Raw genomic sequence first — 19,009 nt, 5'->3', positions numbered from 1 at the left:
CAAGGTCTCAACTCACCCCCCTTCTAAGAAGGTTCACCGGTGAAAGATAAATCCTGATTGGCTGCTGTGGGTTAATGCATGTTACAGTGATCTTTTTCCATCCAGTAGGTTAGATCTATATACATATTTATAAGTAGAACACAAAAAGAATGTATTGTCAGAATTGTTTGTCTGCTGCCCCATGTATTGTCATGAATGCCCACTTGTTGCCCCCATGTATTACCAACAGGTGCGCACACCGTGGTGAACAAGCACGATATTACGTGTGAAACGCGTCCACCTTTCTGTATCCCGTATTGACTGTCTGCAATAAATATCATCACTATAACCTGTTGGAGTGCCACCATTTTCATTGGTTTTATGCCCCATATATTGTCAGGATTGCCCCCTTATTATCCCATGTATTGTGCGGATTGCCCACCTGTTGCCCCATGTTTTGTCCTAATTGCTCACTTGTTGCCCCATGTATTGTCATGGTTTCCCACCTGTTGCCTCATGTGGGGAGGGATTGGTAAAAGTAGACAGTTGAGTCATGATTTTACCACCACCTTAAGCTTAAATGGCAGCCGGATGGGGCTGCTGCAAACCTCGCACCCCCCAGTCACATTGGGCAATGCTATTCAACTGAATGGGGTTGTGCCGCAACAGCCCCGATGCATACGGTTGCAGCGTATTGGCGTGGGCTTTACAGGGTTAACATAAGGGCTCCCAGCTGCCTGCCAACCCCACAGCGGGTTAGAGGGCGATGCGGGTATAAACCGACCCTGAGTGGACTGTGGTGGTTTCACATTTGTTTATGGACTAAACAGTTCCACCCGTTACAATCCAGCGTCCATTTCCCGTAGTACCAGCAGGGGGTGCACTCTGATGTTTCATTATATTTCCTTTATTTTTAAACATTTCCCGCACTCTGAACATGAAATAGGACGCTCACCCGTATGAACTTTCTGGTTTCTAAGAAATAAACCTTTGTTTGGAAAACATTTCCCGCACTCGTAACAATAAAAAGGGCGCTCACCTGTGTGAAGTAGGTGTTCTTTCTTACTTAAATATTTCCCACACTCTGCACAAGATTAGAGACGCTCGCCTGTATGAAATTTCTGGTGCCTAACAAGTAAACATTTGAACGCAAAACATTTCCCGCACTCTGAACATGAATAGGGAAGCTCACCCGTGTTTATTCTCTAAAGGCTAAAAAGGTTTCCTTTTTTATTAAAACATTTCCCGCACTCTGAACATGAATAGGGACGCTCACCCGTGTGTATTCTCTCATGAATAAAAAGGCTTACTTTATCATTAAAACATTTCCCACACTCTGATTAACAGGGAAGCTCACTCCTGTGCATTTTCTAATGGCTAAGAAGGTTTCCTTTCTGATAAAAACATTTTCCGCACCTGGCACATGAATAGGGACGTTCAACAGTGTGTATTCTTTTGATGGGTAAGAAGGCTTACTTTCTGAGTAAAACATTTCCCGCACTCTGAACATGAATAGGGACGCTCACCCGTGTGTATTTTCTGATGGGTAAGAAGGTTTACTTTCTGATTAAAACATTTCCCACACTCTAAACATGAATAGGGACGCTCACCTGTGTGTATTCTCTGATGCCTAATAAGGACTACTTTATCCTTGAAACATTTCCCGCACTCTAAACATGAATAAGGACGCTCACCTGTGTGTATTCTCTGATGGCTAAGAAGGCTTACTTTAACCTTAAAACATTTCCCGCACTCTGAACATGAATAGGGACGCTCACCTGTGTGTATTCTCTGATGGCTAAGAAGGTTTCCTTTATTCTTATAACATTTTCCGCAATCTGAACATGAATAAGGACGCTCACCTGTGTGTATTCTCTGATGGCTAAGAAGGTTTCTTTTATCCTTAAAAAATTTCCCACACTCTGAACATGAATAGGGATGCTCAACTTTGTGTATTCTTTGATGGTTAAGAAGGCTTTCTTTATGATTAAAACTTTTCCGGCACTCTGAACATGAATAGGGACGCTCACCTGTGTGTATTCTCTGATGGATAAGAAGGCTTACTTTATTATTGAAACATTTCCTGCACTCTGAACATGGATAGGGACGCTCACCTGTGTGTATTCTCTGATGTTTAAGAAGGCTTTCTTTATGTTTAAAACTTTTCCCGCACTCTAAACATAAATAGGGACGCTCACCTGTGTGTATTCTCTGATGGCTAAGAAGGCTTTTTTTTTGCCTAAAACATTTCCCGCACTCTGAACATGGATAGGGATGCTCACCCGTGTGTATTCTCTGGTGCCTAAGAAGGTTTACTTGTTGATTAAAACATTTTCCGCACTCAGAACATGAAAAAGGTCGCTCCCCTGTGTGAATGCTCTGGTGCTGAAGAAGACTTCTTTTACGATTGAAACATTTCCCGCACTCAGAACATGAATAGGGACGCTCCCCTGTGTGAATGCTCTGGTGCTGAAGAAGGAGTGCTTTTTGACTAAAATATTTCCCGCACTGTGAACATGAATAGGGGCGCTCACCTGTGTGTATTCTCTGATGTCTAACAAGGCTTCTTTTGTGTTTAAAACCTTTCCCGCACTCTGAACATGTATAGGGACGCTCACCGGTGTGCATTTTCTGATGGCTAAGAAGGCTTACTTTATGATTAAAACATTTCCCGCAATCTGAACATGAAAAGGGAAGTTCACCCGTGTGCATTCTCTGATGGCTAAGAAGGCTTCTTTTCTGATTAAAACATTTCCCGCACTCTGAACATGAATAGGGACGCTCACCTGTGTGTATTCTCTGATGGCTAAGAAGGCTTCTTTTCTGTTTAAAACATTTCCCGCACTCTGAACATGAATAGGGACGCTCCCCTGTGTGTATTTTCTGATGGTAAAGAAGGCTTCTTCTATGTTTAAAACATTTCCCGCACTCTGAACATGAATTGGGACGCTCTCCTGTGTGAATTCTATGGTGCTGAAGAAGGGTTTTTTTCTTTTTAAAACATTTCCCGCACTCTGAACATGAAAAAGGATGCTCCCCTGTGTGTATTCTCTGGTGCTTAAGAAGACTTCCTTTACGATTGAAACATTTCCCACACTCTGAACATGACAATGAATTCTCTCCTGTATGAACCCCTTTATAGTGTAAAGAAAATTCCCTGAGATGAGATGGTTTTCCGCACCCGTCGGCACTGTCAGATATTAGAGGACTATGTGAAGTATCAGGAGATTCCAATGATCTCCTCCAATGGTGAGGTCTGTCATGTATATTATGAGGAACGGGATTTACTTCTGGAGAAGATGCCATGTCATTATCTTCTGTAGTCACATCTTCCTCCGATGTCCTTCTATTCCCACCACAGAGTCCGTCTGTCAGAAGACAAGAAAAATTACCAAGAGTTTTCCACACTCCTATACACTGCTCAACACTTTATAATCAGAGTATAGCATCAAGTCAGGGAAACTCCTGGGATATTCATCTGGTCAGTCAAGTAGCAGAGGGGGTTGTTATCAACAGGTGCACTAGATGGGCAACAATGACACGACCTCCAAAACAGGAATGGTTTTACAGGTGGAGGCCACTGACATTTTCCCTACTCATCTTTTCTGAGTGTTTTTTTCTTTTAAAATCAGAAAAAGTTTTATTATAAAGAAAGAAAAATCCATTCGATTCGGTACACAATATTTCCGCTTTGTACAGTCATAGACACAGCGATCGTAACCTTCATATATAGTCACTCCTGCATGTTTCCATTCGCCACCTGCACTGACTCCACCCACTCCCCCAACATCTCACTGACTCCACCCACTCCCCCAACATCTCACTGACTCCACCCACTCCCCCAACATCTCACTGACTCCACCTACTCCCCCAACATCTCACTGACTCCACCTACTCCCCCAACATCTCATTAAGTTTATCTCCTTGGCCTGCGCCTTATCACGTTCCCTACTGTTTATTCATTCCCTGGACTCAGCTTTTTTTTTTTTTTTTTTATTGATTTTTAATCACAAAAAAACAAACAAGGCAACCAAAACAACTCCCCATCCCCCCCAACCTCAGTGCAATGCTCATGTACTACAATACTTATAGGAAAATGCAAAAGGAGAACCTCAACGCGGCAGTGTCTCCCCCACACAGACTCTCACCCAGGTCCATACGCCAACCTCCCCCCCCCTCTCACCACTGCTTGTTGTCTGCTAGGCATAGACTTCATTTGTTACCTCCCTAAGTAACAGGGGACCTCAACTCACCCCTCTAAGGTGACCGTCACCTTCACCGGTGGCAGACCACAATCACCTCCGAGCCTCTCAGTCCAACCCTGACATATCTTTTGAAACGTTTTAACGCATCCTCTATTCAGGGATGTGGCTTTGTAAAACGGCAGCATCTTGTTCACTGGTGACTTCCAATACTCCACCGATGGCGCTTCGGTCTTCCCCCAATGTAGAAGAATAGCCTTGCCCACATAGAACAGAGTAACCGACAATAAAATTCTTTGTGCTCCAAGAGGTGCCATTTCCTCCACCAAACCCAGCAAACACACTGTCAGCGTCAAAGATACCCTCAATGTGGTCCTAGGACTAATCTTTGAAGTGTTAATTCTTGTGGACCAAAGCCAGGGGTATCCAACCACATGTCCCACAACTTTTCATATTTACCTGTACAGCCACATCTTTTAAAGATGTAGCACCCTCCTAGTCCGGTGCTAGAAAGGGAGTATAGTTTTGTCTGCCTATCAGAGGAGCAGCAGGTAAATTCTATATTGCACTCTGCTTATCAGGAAGCAGGATCTGGGAGTTAGGTCTGCTCAGCGTGCCCAGTGTGTGATTCATCTGGTCTAAGGGAGTGTCCCCAGCCGATCCAATGGGGAGGCACATTGGATGCTGGAGGAAACCTGGCCAATGACACACAGGCTTTTGATACAACCCCAGAGATTGGCACAGATGGGTTGTCTCGGTGCATTATGGGGCAGTGTATAAAAAGCCACTGGCACATGAGGTAGAGGTCTTTTGGCGGGAAGAAAAGTCCCGGAAGGAGGGTGGTGGCTGCCTCCTCCTCTGCAGCAGTGGGTGGTGGTCACAGGCCTGGTGAGCCAGTGGTGTGAGGCTGAACCCAGACTGGAGGAGTTGGGGCACTGTGAAAATCTGGAAAAACAGTATCGTGAGTACAGAGGATCTTGCCCAGGGTTCTGCCCAGGAAGGGGACCATTCCGGAGGGTGTAGTCAGTGGACGAGTGTCAGCTACTACAGAGAAAGGGGGTACTGGGGGAGTACCCTGACGAGAAACACAAATAGGAACACTTACCTCAGCTTCATTCAAGTGGCAGGATGAAGTAGCTGTCTTGCCGCATTCTCAAGCTAGAAGCCCTCTGAATTGTTCAACAGTTGGAGTATCCCACTCATCCCTTCTCCTATCCCAATATGAAATAAAACCACAAAAACATCTACTCCTAGACTGATCATTGACTGAGCCAAGAACATAAAGTGTTAAGATTTCTGCAAGTTCATCAAGCAGTTGCTACGGGTAACCCAAGGGAATCCTTAAAGTGTGAACATTCAGCAGTCCTCTAGGGGGCAGTGCTACACCTTATATACCTTTCATTTATTCAAGAAGGCTCGGGGGGGGGGGAAGGGCCCCCGTCCTCTGGCTCTTTCCAAACAAAACCCCACATAGACACACGCTCATTCATCCGGCTCCTTGCTGGTGAGCGTCTTAGCATTTTTTTTGCTATCACTTAGTAAATTGAGGCCTCTCTCTCTGGGATTTCCCCCTTCTCTTTCACTCTCTCATATTCTTTGCTTGCCTGACTTTCCTTTCTCCCTCGCTCATACCATCTTTGCCTCCCCTCTTTTTATCTCCATTCTCTTCATGCCCCACCCCCCTGCCCCCTACTACTTACCCTCCCCTCTCTCTTCCTAACCTCACTTCCCAACCTTCCCCTCGCTCTTCTTAACACATGGATAACATAAGGATCCGCTCGATCAATGCTAAGGGACTTAACATCCCGGAAAAGAGGCAAATTTTGTTAAATGATCTAAAATTGATATCACCTTTGTACAGGAGACCCACTTCAGGGATGACAAGCTTCCACTATTTAAGAACCGGTTTTTCCCCTTGGCCTACCACTCTACTAACCCGGAGGCTAAATCAAAAGGAGCCTCTATCATTTTTTTCTAGTACGGTACCATGGACACTGCGCACATATTCTAAAAGACCCCAATGGCCGATTTCTGTTTCTGAAGGACAATGTTGGTGACGTCAGAGTGACTTTGACCACCTATTATGCTCCCAACAGCCAGCAGGATGAGTTCATTACTAGAGGTATGGAGAAGCTCCTGGAGTTCTCTGAGGGTCAACTAATTATTGGGGGAGATTTAATATCCCTCTGATTCCTTCGGAGGATACATCTCTGGGATCCTCCTCTGTCCCCCCTGGCGTCCGCAAACGTATTGCAAAGTCCCTCCATAGTGCACACTTGATAGAGGTCTGGCGCCTGATGCATCCCGGAGAACGAGACTATTCTTTCTATTCCTCACCTCACCAATTATACTCTCGTATAGACTATTTCTTGATGCCGCATTGTCAATTACACGCGATCCGTGACTCTTTAATAGGCTCTATTACATGGTCCGACCATGCCCCGGTTATACTTTCTTACGCACTAACAGACTTTCGATGGTCCAGAACCCGGATGTGGAGACTAAATGAAAGCCTACTCCAAGATGAGACTGTTTAGACAGATGTAGAGAATTAGACCATTTCTTTCAGACTAACACCATTGCAGATACTGACCCTGGAATCATTTGGGAGGCACACAAGGCAGAGATTCGTGGGGTGTTCATAAAGCATGGCTCCTGGATCAAAAAACAGCATACAGCACAACTAGACTCCTTACTCCAAGCTTTACATGTGTTGGAGTCCCATCACAAACACGCTCTGTCCCTCTCCTCAGAGGTAGAACTTATGACTCTATGTAGGCAAATTAATGACCTTTAGTTTACAAAGCCAAGGCAGCCATGCAAATTTGTCGTAAAATGTCATGAGTCGGGAAATCAGTGGCAGACTATTGGCTAGATCCCTCCAAGAAGAAACCTATTATCTCCCGCACAGGTCAAAAAGCCACGTTACCTAGACATATCACACAAGAATTTAAATTCTTCTATCCCAACCCCCAACAGACCCATACAGAGGAATACCTGCTCTCTTTCTGGATGCCCTGGTTGTCCAACACTGACAGTAAATCCCTAGAGCAGGGGTGGGGAACCTATGGTTCGGGGGCAGTATGCGCCCCCCAAAGTCATTTGGTCCGGCCCCCCATGCAGCTGAGTCTGTGTCTCTCAGCTGATCTGTCAGATTGGAGCTGATGCTTCCTGTATAGTTCCTGCTCCGTTATGGCAGTCTAAGTGAGTCACAGTGATATCAAATGCACTCTGCCTGTGACCAATACAGGAAACATCACCTCTTCCTCCAGCGTGGCGCTGCTACACTTCTCCTAGCCAGCAGCACACACAGCAGTACCAGCCAGAGCCAGCAGTACCAGCCAGAACCAGCAGTACCCACTGCAGAACCAGCAGTACTAGCCAGAGCCAGCAGTACTAGCCAGAGCCAGCAGTACCCACTGCAGAACCAGCAGTACTAGCCAGAGCCAGCAGTACCAGCCAGAGTCAGCAGTACCCACAGCAGTACCAGCCAGAGTCAGCAGTACCTACAACAGTACCAGCCAGCAGTACCTACAGGTCAGTACCAGCCAGCAGTACCAGCCTGAGCCAGCAGTACTCACAGCAGTACCAGCCAGCAGTACCTACAGCACAGTACCAGCCTGAGCCAGCAGTACCCACAGCAGTACCAGCCTGAGCCAGCAGTACCCACAGCAGTACCAGCCAGCTGTACCCACCAGCAGTACCAGCCAGCTGTACCCACCAGCAGTACCAGCCAGCTGTACCCACCAGCAGTACCCACAGCTATTCCCACCAGCAGTACCTGCCAGCAGTTCTTTTCAAAACTTACCACCACAAAAAAGTCGACTGTGCTCCAGACTGACCGACGCAAACCTGTAAAACCAGTTGCGAGTAGCAACATCATCAATACCAGCTAATATCACACACCTCACCAGAGAGAAGCAGTTGCAGCCATCACATTAGGGGTGAGTTAAATAAATGTTTGACCAAATATAACAGGATAATTTTTAAGGTGATAATTTTGTACGGCCCCCGAATGATTTTATAAATACCCAAATGGCCCTTGGCAGAAAAATGGTTCCCTGCCCTAGAGGATCCCATCACCTTGGCTGAACTAAAACAGGCCATAGGTGGTTAAAAAGTGGGGAAGGCCCTGAGACCGGATGGGTTTACCATCCAATATTATAAAACACTCTTGTCGTCACTTGGACAGTTGATGGTTGACATGTTTAATACATGGGGCTCTGGGACATATATCCCCAAGGAGACTTTACAAGCTCACATTTCAGTCATCCCTAAAGAGGGAAAAGATCTCACCTCCTGTGGTAGCTACCGACCGATTTCCTTGCTAAATGTCGATCTTAAACTGTTCACCAAAATCCTAGCAACTATGATCCAACAACATCTGATGCAACTGATCCATTTGGATCAAGTTGGATTTGTGCCTACACATGGGGCACAGGATAACACAACCAAGGTCCTCAACCTCCTACATGTAGCCACCAAGACCCGCACACCCCGTGTCCTCCTAAGCACAGACACAGAGAAGGTATTTGATTGAGTAAATCGGCATTTTATGTTTGCAGTACTTCGACATGTGGGCATCGGCAACACCATGCTAAATTGGATCTCACAGATCTATTCTGCCTCTGCCGCCCAGGTTAAGGCAAACAGTGTCTTATCGGACTACTTCACAATTAGGAATGGGACAAGACAGGGGTGCCCTCTGTCACCCTTACTCTTCGTATTATCACTAGAATCTTTTTTATGTAGGATACGCCTCCACCTGGATATCTAAGGCATGACTGTTGGGGTGACCCAGCAGAAAATATCAGCGTATCCAGACGACATGTTATTTTCCCTCATGAATCCTATAATTTCTCTACCGAATCTTCTTCACGAGTTTGAGGCATATGGCACTCTGTCCAATCTAAATATCAACTTTAGTAAATCTGAAGCTATGGGAGTAGGCTTATCAAACCCCCTCCTCCACCAACTGCGACTGAATTTTAAGCTAAAATGGATTAACTCAGCGCTGAAATACCTGGGCACTCTCATACCACCCAAATTTTCACCCATCTTCACGCTCGACTTTCTTCCCCTCCTAAAGAAAGTCCACATTCTATAAGATAAATCGAAATCTGATCTCCATTCATGGTTTGGGAGATGCAACATTATTAAAATGTGCATACTCCCTAAGTTCCTATACCTCTTTCAAGCACTTCCGATATTCATCCCTTCGCATTACTTTAAACAAGATGACACCCTACTAGTGGATTTTATCTGGGCACATAAGCGATCTAGGCTATGTAGGAGATTACTCTTGCCTCCTAAGCGACTAGGTGGACTGTCAGACTACACAATTGGGGAGACTCAGAATGGTGTCGTCATGGTAAAGCGAAGCTTTGGCCCAGACTAGAACCGGCCCAATGCAACATACCCCTCCATAGAGCTCCATTGTGCCACCATTCACTACCAGACTCCATAAGACGCCATCCCCTCATAGGTCACACGATAAGAACCTGCTCTAAATTATTCACACAACTTTCACTTTCCCCGACACATTCGCCACTGACACCCATACTGGGGAATCCCCAGTTTACCCCGGGCTACCAAGATAAAACATTCAGGACCTTGATGGGGTCAGGCTGTTTCCGAGCCTCCCATTTTTCAACATCATCTAGTTGGCCTGCACTTAAAGACCTCATGGACTCCTCGGGACCCTACCGTCTAGATTTCTGGAGGGCATTGCAACTCCATAATTTCTTAAACTCATTGCCACCTTCCAGTGAATGCAACACACAACTTACACCCTTCAAAGAACATTGCTCCCAAGACAGAATACTGACACAGGTATTATCCACGACCTATGCATTACTGATCACACCCCAGGGGACTTACCAACCGCAATTCTTAGCTAAGAGGGAATGGGATTTAGACTGTAACTTTAATCCAGACCAACAAAAATCACATCATTCCATTTACGTCATCCATCTGCTTGTAAATACAAAAACCAACTTCAAACTCCTAATAAGGTGGTACCACACGCCGTCAAGGTTGAGCAGGTTCTTCCCCACACTCACTGATCAGTGCTGGAGATGCCAGGAAGGGCCGGGGGACACTCCTACATGTTTTTTGGTCGTGTCCTAAACTAGTGGAGTTCTGCAAGACAGTACATGAAATGTCTCAGAGGTTTATAAACCGACCGCTCCCCAATGATCCTGCTCTCTTCCTTCTCCATGCTTCTAACATCCCGGCCCAGACCTATAAAAATTCTGTCGTTTGTCACCTTCTAAATGCTTCTAAAATGTGCATCCCTCTTAAATGGAAAAACCCACAGACCCTGACTGTTGGCATGTGGTTCAAAAAGGTCGAAGAAATAAATAGAATGAGAAAAACCTTGACACGTCCCCAACACGAACGATATACCAAAACCTGGGGTCAATGGAATATATTTGTCCTCTCTGATGAAGGCTGCTCTTTACTTAAGGGTGGCAATACTAAAGAGACCTCATGTTGAGTTTGGGGGAGCTCTAAAATATTGGTGGAAAGTATTGCTGATGTAGGGCCATAGCTTTAACAATGCTAACCCTCCCCCCCTTCCACCCCTCCTTCTCTTCCCTCCTCATCCAACCTACTTATCCTCTTCTGCCTCTCTCTAGGTTTCTTTTACTTCCCTCTCTCTTTCCACTACTTATTTGCTTTACTACTTCCTTCTTATTCTATACGATATGCGAAACTGGAACAGACAACTCCGGGTACTTTCTAGTCCTGCAAAACTCCTCCCATTAGAGGAATTGTAGAACACCTCTTATTCTACGACCGATGTAGATCTCAAACAAATGACTGAATTGTCTTCAGTGTTGTAATACACTGTCTCAGCATATGTTCTATAAGGAATGTTACTGTTTATTATGCCTGGAAGTTGTCTTTCATATAAATAAAAGAAATTAAAGAAAAAAAAAAGAGAGATCTGACATGGATCAATGATACAACCTTACCCAACCAAACATCACTAAGTAATAATGCTATAGAAATGATGACAATTTTATTGTTTGGAACATGACGTTATATTGAGGAATGGAGATGGACCTTCCATATGGTGTACAGTATCTCCTCCTCATTTGTTGGGAACATGACGTTATATTGAGGAATGGAGATGGACCTTTCATATGGTGTACAGTATCTCCTCCTCATTTGTTGGGAACATGACGTTATATTGAGGAATGGAGATGGACCTTTCATATGGTGTACAGTATCTCCTCCTCATTTGTTGGAACATGATGTTATATTGAAGAATGGAGATGGACAGACCTTTCATATAAGTATTTTTCAGGAGTCATATATGTTGGTTGAGCGTTTTAAAGTTTAAAAGAGATCTGTGGTGGAACTGGGTGCAATCACAACATCAAACTTTGACAACTAACCAGATCAATGATACCACCCAACCAAACATAACTGAGTAAGCTTTAAACCATTCTTCCATTATTACCAGAGCTGATATCTGGAGAAGTTTCTTCCTTTTTAACTGCGTCCATCATCCCAACCTCATCTGTAAAATGCTGATCACCCCTCACATATGTCTCTTCCTTTATAACCTCATTTTGTACATTTATCAGATCTTCACCCTAAACCAATAAAATGGCAGAAATAATATTAACATTCTTCTATTATATATATATATATATTTTTTTATCTCTTAGGGCTTTGGATCACTTTCCTATAGTCCCATTCTCATCTACCTGCCGATGGTGAGGGATGGTGTGATCTTCCTGTGTGGAATCCTGGGAATACAGAGGACGGGGACATCTCTCTGGTGGGTTTCTGTAACTGGATGACTCCACCATGGTGTCCTGGTACTGCTTTCTGTGTCTTTTTCGAAATTCTGCTTCCTCCACCACATAATCATCATCATCATCATCCTCTTTTATCTCTTCTTTGTTGGCCTTTGTGGAATCCCTGGAATACAGAGGACAGGGACATCTCTCTGGTGGGTTCCCAATACTGGATCCATCTGTAGGAAACACACACACTGACTGAATACATTGTTTCTATGTGTTTATCAGATGATGGGGGATCTAGGTGGACCCTCCGTACTGCTCTCTCCTTTACAATAAAGTCTCCTCTTACCCGTTGATGTGAGGAGTGGCTGATTCTCCATCATGACGTCCTTGTAGAAATGGGTTTACAGATCCTCAAACATCAATCCATATACCCAAACAGTTTTTGTATTTGGTGACCATCACTCACCTGTGCTGATGTCTGGAGAAGATTCCTCCTCTTTAACTTTGTCCATCATCCCAACCTCTTCCCTGAACTGCTGATCACCCCTCACATACGTCTCTTCTTCCTCTTTAACCTCATCTTTTATATCTATCAGATTTTTATTCTAAACAAACAAAATAGCAGGGAATGGTTTCTTTAAAATGTGCGCACAAAAAACCTTATACCTAAAAGTGGAATATATTTTCATACAGTCAGATCACTTTTACGATCTTGATTTCATCTTCACCTACCTGATGATGGTGAGGGATGGTGTGACCTTCCTGTGTGGAATCCCGGGAATACAGAGGACGGGGACATCTCTCTGGTGGGTTCCCATTACTGGATCCATCTGTAGGAAACACACACACTGACTGAATACATTGTTTCTATGTGTTTATCAGATGATGGGGGATCTAGGTGGACCCTCCGTACTGCTCTCTCCTTTACAATAAAGTCTCCTCTTACCCGGTGATGTGAGGGGCGGCTGATTTTCCATCATGACATCCTTGTAGAGATCCTTGTATCCTTCTAAGAATCTTCTGAGAATCCTCCTCACCTCTCCGGGCAGGTCTGTGTTTTATTAATAGGGATAAGGCAGGAGGTTCAACAATACATTGAGGAAATTACAGGTGTAGATATTACTAATGACCCGTAGGTTTGCTTATTTCAGAAAACTGGTAAATAAAAAAAACAGTATAAAAGCACGATAATCCCAATTTATTGAACGCAGCAAAGGGGGCAATTCCAAAAAACTGGCTAAAACTTAAAAAGTCTTTACAATTAGAGATTGGTATAAAAGAGTTGCATATACAATATGGAATACATGGGAAGCAGACAGGAAGACCAGATGGAGAGTTTCTCAAACAAGTTGGTTAAGTGGGCAGAGTTCAAGAAGACGAGTAAATATTTAGAAATCTGGACGGATTAGAGTATGAGGGTGGAATATGGGTAGATGAAGAAGAAAGGGAGGTGGTAAAATACACGACTAGATGAGTAATACCGAGTGGAATGGGAAGTGGGAGGGATCTGGGCAGAAGGATTTCTTGGCTAAGGATTTTAGTAAGATTATAGAAATGTAATTGTATTTTCTGTTTTTGAAAATCAATAAAATGTAAAATTTTGATTTAAATGAAAAAAAAAGTGATGACATATGACCTCCCAGAATCCTCCTCACCTCTTCGGTCAGGTCTGTGTTTTATTAGTAGAGATAAGAGTGATGTCATGTGACCTCCCAGAATCCTCCTCACCTCTCCGGTCAGGCCTGTGTTTTATTAATAGAGATAAGAGTGATGTCATGTGACCTCCCAGAATCCTCCTCACCTCTCCGGTCAGGTCTGTGTTTTATTAATAGAGATAAGAGTGATGTCATGTGACCTCCCAGAATCCTCCTCACCTCTCCGGTCAGGTCTGTGTTTTATTAATAGAGATAAGAGTGATGTCATGTGACCTCCCAGAATCCTCCTCACCTCTCTGGTCAGGTCTGTATTTTATTAAAGGGTAACTCCACTTTAGTGGGGAAAAAAATCAGCAAATAAAGAAAAAACAATATAGCGTATACAATTGCGACACAAATCATATTGTAATTGAATGTTAATAAAAATGAACTTTCCTTTTTAATCTGCAGCTGTTGTAATTTTCTAGAAAATGCAATATGGCTACCTGGAGCTGCTCTGTACACAGAATGTATATTGACCACACCCCCAGAAACATTTCCTGTTTGTGTGATTGGCTCGCTGATTTTCCCATAAGTCTGCCTAAGATACAAGTCAGATTTCTGGCATCCCCTGCAACAAAAATGTCATTTTTGGAGAGATGCTCCCAATAGGAACACGTCGAAAGGGATGCAGGCCCAGCAGCTTTCCTTATTAGAGCCCTGCAGCTGACAGATACTTATGAAACCACTCCCATTTCACCCACTCAGCACAGAGGCACAGGGACCAAACAATGATTTCTTCAGAATAACAAAAGGTAGGAATCTGCAATAAAGTTTGTTAAAATCCCTGCACGGAATAGAGATCACCCAGAGGGCAATGGTTTTTTCTCAACAAAAGTGGAGTTACGCTTTAATAGAGATAAGAGTGATGTCATGTGACCAGCGAGAGAAAGCAAGGTGGCAGCATTGGATCTGGGTGAGGAGAGTGGAACAACAGGGTTAGATTGGGAGTAAGGAATGGGGGACAGCAGTGTAAGATGGGGGGTGAGGAGCAGGGGACAGCAATGTTAGTTGGAGGGTGAGCAGTGGGGGAACAGCGGTGATAGATGGGGGGTGAGAAGGGGGGAAAGCAGTGTGGGACAGTGGTGTTAGATGGGGGGGTGAGGAATGGTGGACAGCAGTGTTAGATGGGAGGTGAGGAGGGGGGACAGCAGTGTTAGATGGGATGTGAGGAGGGGGGACAGCAGTGTTAGATGGGATGTGAGGAGGGGGGACAGCAGTTTTAGATGGGATGTGAGGATGGGGACAGCAGTGTTAGATGGGATGTGAGGATGGGGACAGCAGTGTTAGATGGGATGTGAGGAGTGGGGACAGCAGTGTTAGGTGGGGCAAGGAGTGGGGACAGCAGTGTTAGATGGGGGGGCGAGGAGTGGGGACAACAGTGTCAGATGGGAGTGAGGAGTGGGGACAGCAGTGTTAGATGGAGGTGAGGAGTAGGGACAGCAGTGTTAAATGGGGGGTGAGGAGTGGGGGACAAAAGTGTTAGATGGGGGGAGGAGTAGGGACAACAGTGTTAGATGGGGGTGAGGAGTGAGGACAACTGTGTTAGATGGGGGGGGATGAGGAGTGGGGACTGCGGTGTTAGATGGGGGGTGAGGAGTGTGGACAGCGGTGAGAGGTGAGAGGTGGGGGATAGCGGTGTTAGATGGGGCGGTGAGGAGTGGGGACAGCGGTGTTAGATGAGGACAGGTAGTCCTGTCTGGTGTCTTCTGACACATGCAGAGTATAGATGGCACAGACACGGTAGGGTTCCCGGTTATCCCGTATATACAGATCTGGGGGCACAGTTGGTGTTCAGGCAGAGGACGGGATTAATGTTAGTTGGGGGGGGGGGGGGTTCTGCTGAATGTTTCTAGACGGGAGTGTCCAAGTCACCATGAGCTCTGCTTCTAACCCAGAAAAATTGTGGATACCTCAGATTTGTCTGGTGGGGGCGCTGCAGTAGAGCTGTAGAAAGTTTTGCTGTTGGGAAGTGCGCTGTGCGTACATGCTTTTATTTTTTCACCGGGGGACCAGAAAGAGGTGCTCAGTGTTATGTGTTCCTCTGTTTCAGTTCCCCCAGAGGCAAAAAGGAAGGAGGACATTTTCTTTATGTAACTAAATATTATAAATATAAAATAAGATCTTATTACCTCCTCTGCTGCCACTTTCAGCTACGTCTCCAATCTAATTCCTCCCGACTCCCGCTCACTCTGGAACGTTCTATAAATACCTGACATCACTTCCTGTCTGTAACCACATCACTTCCTGTCAGTATCTTACATCACTTCCTGTCTATAACTCATCACTTCCTGTCTGTGCGTTCCATCTGAGGGAAGTCAGGTCACCACTGCTTGGTGTCAGGTATTCATAGAACGTTCCAGAGTGAGCGGTGAGTCGGGAGGAATTAGAGAGGAGACGTAGCTGGAAGTGGCAGCAGACGAGGTAATAAGATCTTATTTTATATTTGTAATCTTTAGTTACCTAAAGAAAATGTCCTCCTTCCTTTTTGCCGCTGGGGGAACAGAAACAGAGGAACACATAACACTGAGCATCTCTTTTTTGCTCCCCCGGTGAAAAAATAAAAGCATGGACGCACAGCGCGCTTCCCAACAGCAAAACTTTCTCCAGCTCTACTGCAGCGCCCCCACCAGACAAATCCGAGGTATCCACAATTTTTCTGGGTAAGAAGCAGAGCTCATGGTGACTTGGACACTCCCTTCTAGAAACATTCAGCAGAACCTTCTCCAACTAACATTAATCCTGTCCTCTGCCTGAACACCAACTGTGCCCCCAGATCTGTATATACGGGATAACTGGGAACCCTACCGTGTCTGTGCCATCTATACCCTGCATGTGTCAGAAGACACCGGATACGGCTACCTGCCCCCATCTAACACCACTGTCCCCACTCCTCACCCCCCATATAACACAGTTGTCCCCACTCCTCACCCCAATCTAAAACGGTTGTCCCCACTCCTCACCCCCATCTAACACTGTTGTCTCCCACTCCCCCCCCCCCCATCTAACACTGCTGTCCCCACTCCTCACCCTCATCTAACACTGCTGTCCCTACTCCTCACCCCCATCTAACACTGTTGTCCCCACTCCTCCCCCCCATCTAACACTGCTGTCCCCCACTCCTCACCCCTCATTTAACACTGCTGTCCCCCACTCCTCACCCCTCATTTAACACTGCTGTCTTCACTCCTCACCCCATCTAACACTGCTGTCCCCCCTCCTCACCCCCATCATTTTTATTAACATTCAAATACGATATGATTTGTGTCGCAATTGTATACACTATATTGTTTTTTCTTTATTTGCTGATTTTTTTCCCCACGAAAAAAAACACAGACCTGACCAAAGAGGTGAGGAGGATTCTGGGAGGTCACATGACATCACTCTTATCTCTATTAATAAAATACAGACCTGACCGGAGAGGTGAAGAGGATTCTGGGAGGTCACCTGACATCACTCTTATCTCTATTAATAAAACACAGACCTGACCGGAGAGGTGAGGAGGATTCTGGGAGGTCACATGACATCACTCTTATCTCTATTAATAAAACACAGACCTGACCGGAGAGGTGAGGAGGATTCTGGGAGGTCATATGTCATCACTTTTTTTTTTTTTTTTAAATCAAAATTTTACATTTTATTAATTTTCAAAAACAGAAAATACATATCTATAATCTTACTAAAACCCTTACCCAAGAAACCCTTCTCCCCAGATCCCTCCCACTTCCCATTCCACTCGGTAATACTCATCTAGTCGTCTATTTTACCACCTCCCTTTCTTCTTAAAGCGGAGTTCCACCCTAAAATGAAAGTTCCGTCCATCTTCTTGCTCCGGGTCACCTGAAAAACAAATGGATAATCGCAATTTTTTTTTTTACTTACCTTGTTTAGAAGATAATATACTTACCTTACTTCCTCTTCCTCCCCTCGGCAGCGACGGCGAGTCGTCACTTCCTGGCTTGCAATGATTCCTGGGAGCTGAACGTCATCACTCCCAGGAATCAATGAGCCTGCACCGGCCCCGACGTCAGTTCCGGTGCAGGCACTGTCATACCTTGCTAAACCGCTTCTGGGCATGCCCAGAAGCTGTGCAGGGATGACTCTGCAGCCCCGGAAGTGAAGGCGGGGCCGGTGCAGTGCATCGTGGGACGGAAGAGGACGGAAGAGGACGCAGAAGAGGATCGCGCTGGCTTCAAGCTGCCCACACCTGAGATGGCAGCGCTGGAGAAGACATTTTCAAGGTAAGTATTTCTTCTTGCAGGTAAGTGCAACCCGGGACAGTTCAGAGGCTATCCATTGTGGAATGTACTAACCCTGACTGTCCCGGGGGCATTTTTATGTATTTTTTTTTTGTTTTAGGTGGAACTCCGCTAAAACCCATATTCCACCCTCATACTCTAATCCATCCAGATTTCTAAATATTTACTCGTCTTCTTGAACTCTGCCCACTTAACCCACTTGTTTGAGAAACTCTCCGTCTGGTCTTCCTGTCTGCTTCCCATGTATTCCATATTGTATATTCAACTGATTTATACCAATCTCTAATTGTAAAGACTTTTTAAGTTTTAGCCAATTTTTTGGAACTGCCTCCTTTGCTGCGTTCATTGGGACTATCGTACTTTTATACTGTTTTTTTTTTTTTTATTTACCAGTTTTGTGAAATAAGCAAACCTACGGGTCATTAGTAATATCTACAGCTGTAATTTCCTCAATGTATTGTTGAACCTCCTGCCTTATCCCTATTAATAAAACACAGACCTGACCAGAGAGGTGAGGAGGATTCTGAGAGATCACATGACATCACACTTATCTCTATTAATAAAACACAGATCTGGCCGATTGGCCGATTCTCAGAAGATTTTTAGAAGGACACAAGGATCTCTACAAGGACGTCATGATGGAGAATCAGCCGCCCCTCACATCTCCGGGTAAGAGGAGACTTTATTGTAAAGGAGAGATCAGTACGGAGGATCCACCTAGATCCCCCATCATCTGATAAACACATAGAAACAATGTATTCAGTCAGTGTGTGTGTTTCCTACAGATGGATCCAGTAATGGGAACCCACCAGAGAGATGTCCCCGTCCTCTGTATTCCCGGGATTCCACACAGGAAGGTCACACCATCCCTCACCATCATCAGGTAGGTGAAGATGAAATCAAGATTATAAAAGGTATCGGACTGTATGAAAATATATTCCACTTTTAGGTATAAGGTTATTTGTGCTCACATTTTAAAGAAACCATTCCCTGCCATTTTGTTTGCTTAGAATGAAAATCTGATAGATATAAAAGATGAGGTTAAAGAGGAAGAAGAGACGTATGTGAGGGGTGATCAGCAGTTCAGGGAAGAGGTTGGGATGATGGACAAA

The 19,009-nt window shown here is 45.0% G+C and overlaps 1 protein-coding gene and 1 pseudogene across 2 annotated transcripts in view; both read right to left on the bottom strand.

Moving 5' to 3' along the window:
• LOC309564428 (uncharacterized protein) overlaps positions 1-19,009 on the bottom strand; it is a gene marked incomplete at its 3' end in the record, with an annotated part of 637,385 nt that overhangs the window by 84,343 nt on the left and 534,033 nt on the right.
• On the bottom strand, positions 1,185-18,149 carry LOC309563895 (annotated as a pseudogene). Its single transcript has 3 exons — positions 18,097-18,149; positions 12,021-12,119; positions 1,185-3,169 (listed from the first exon to the last, which is right to left on the bottom strand). The product of its transcript is annotated as an uncharacterized misc_RNA (transcript).

Source organism: Pelophylax lessonae (genome assembly GCF_965119305.1).
Source record: "Pelophylax lessonae genome assembly, chromosome: 9".
In the NCBI taxonomy this organism is placed as follows: Eukaryota; Metazoa; Chordata; class Amphibia; order Anura; family Ranidae; genus Pelophylax; species Pelophylax lessonae.
This window is presented reverse-complemented; position numbering and strand designations above follow the sequence as displayed.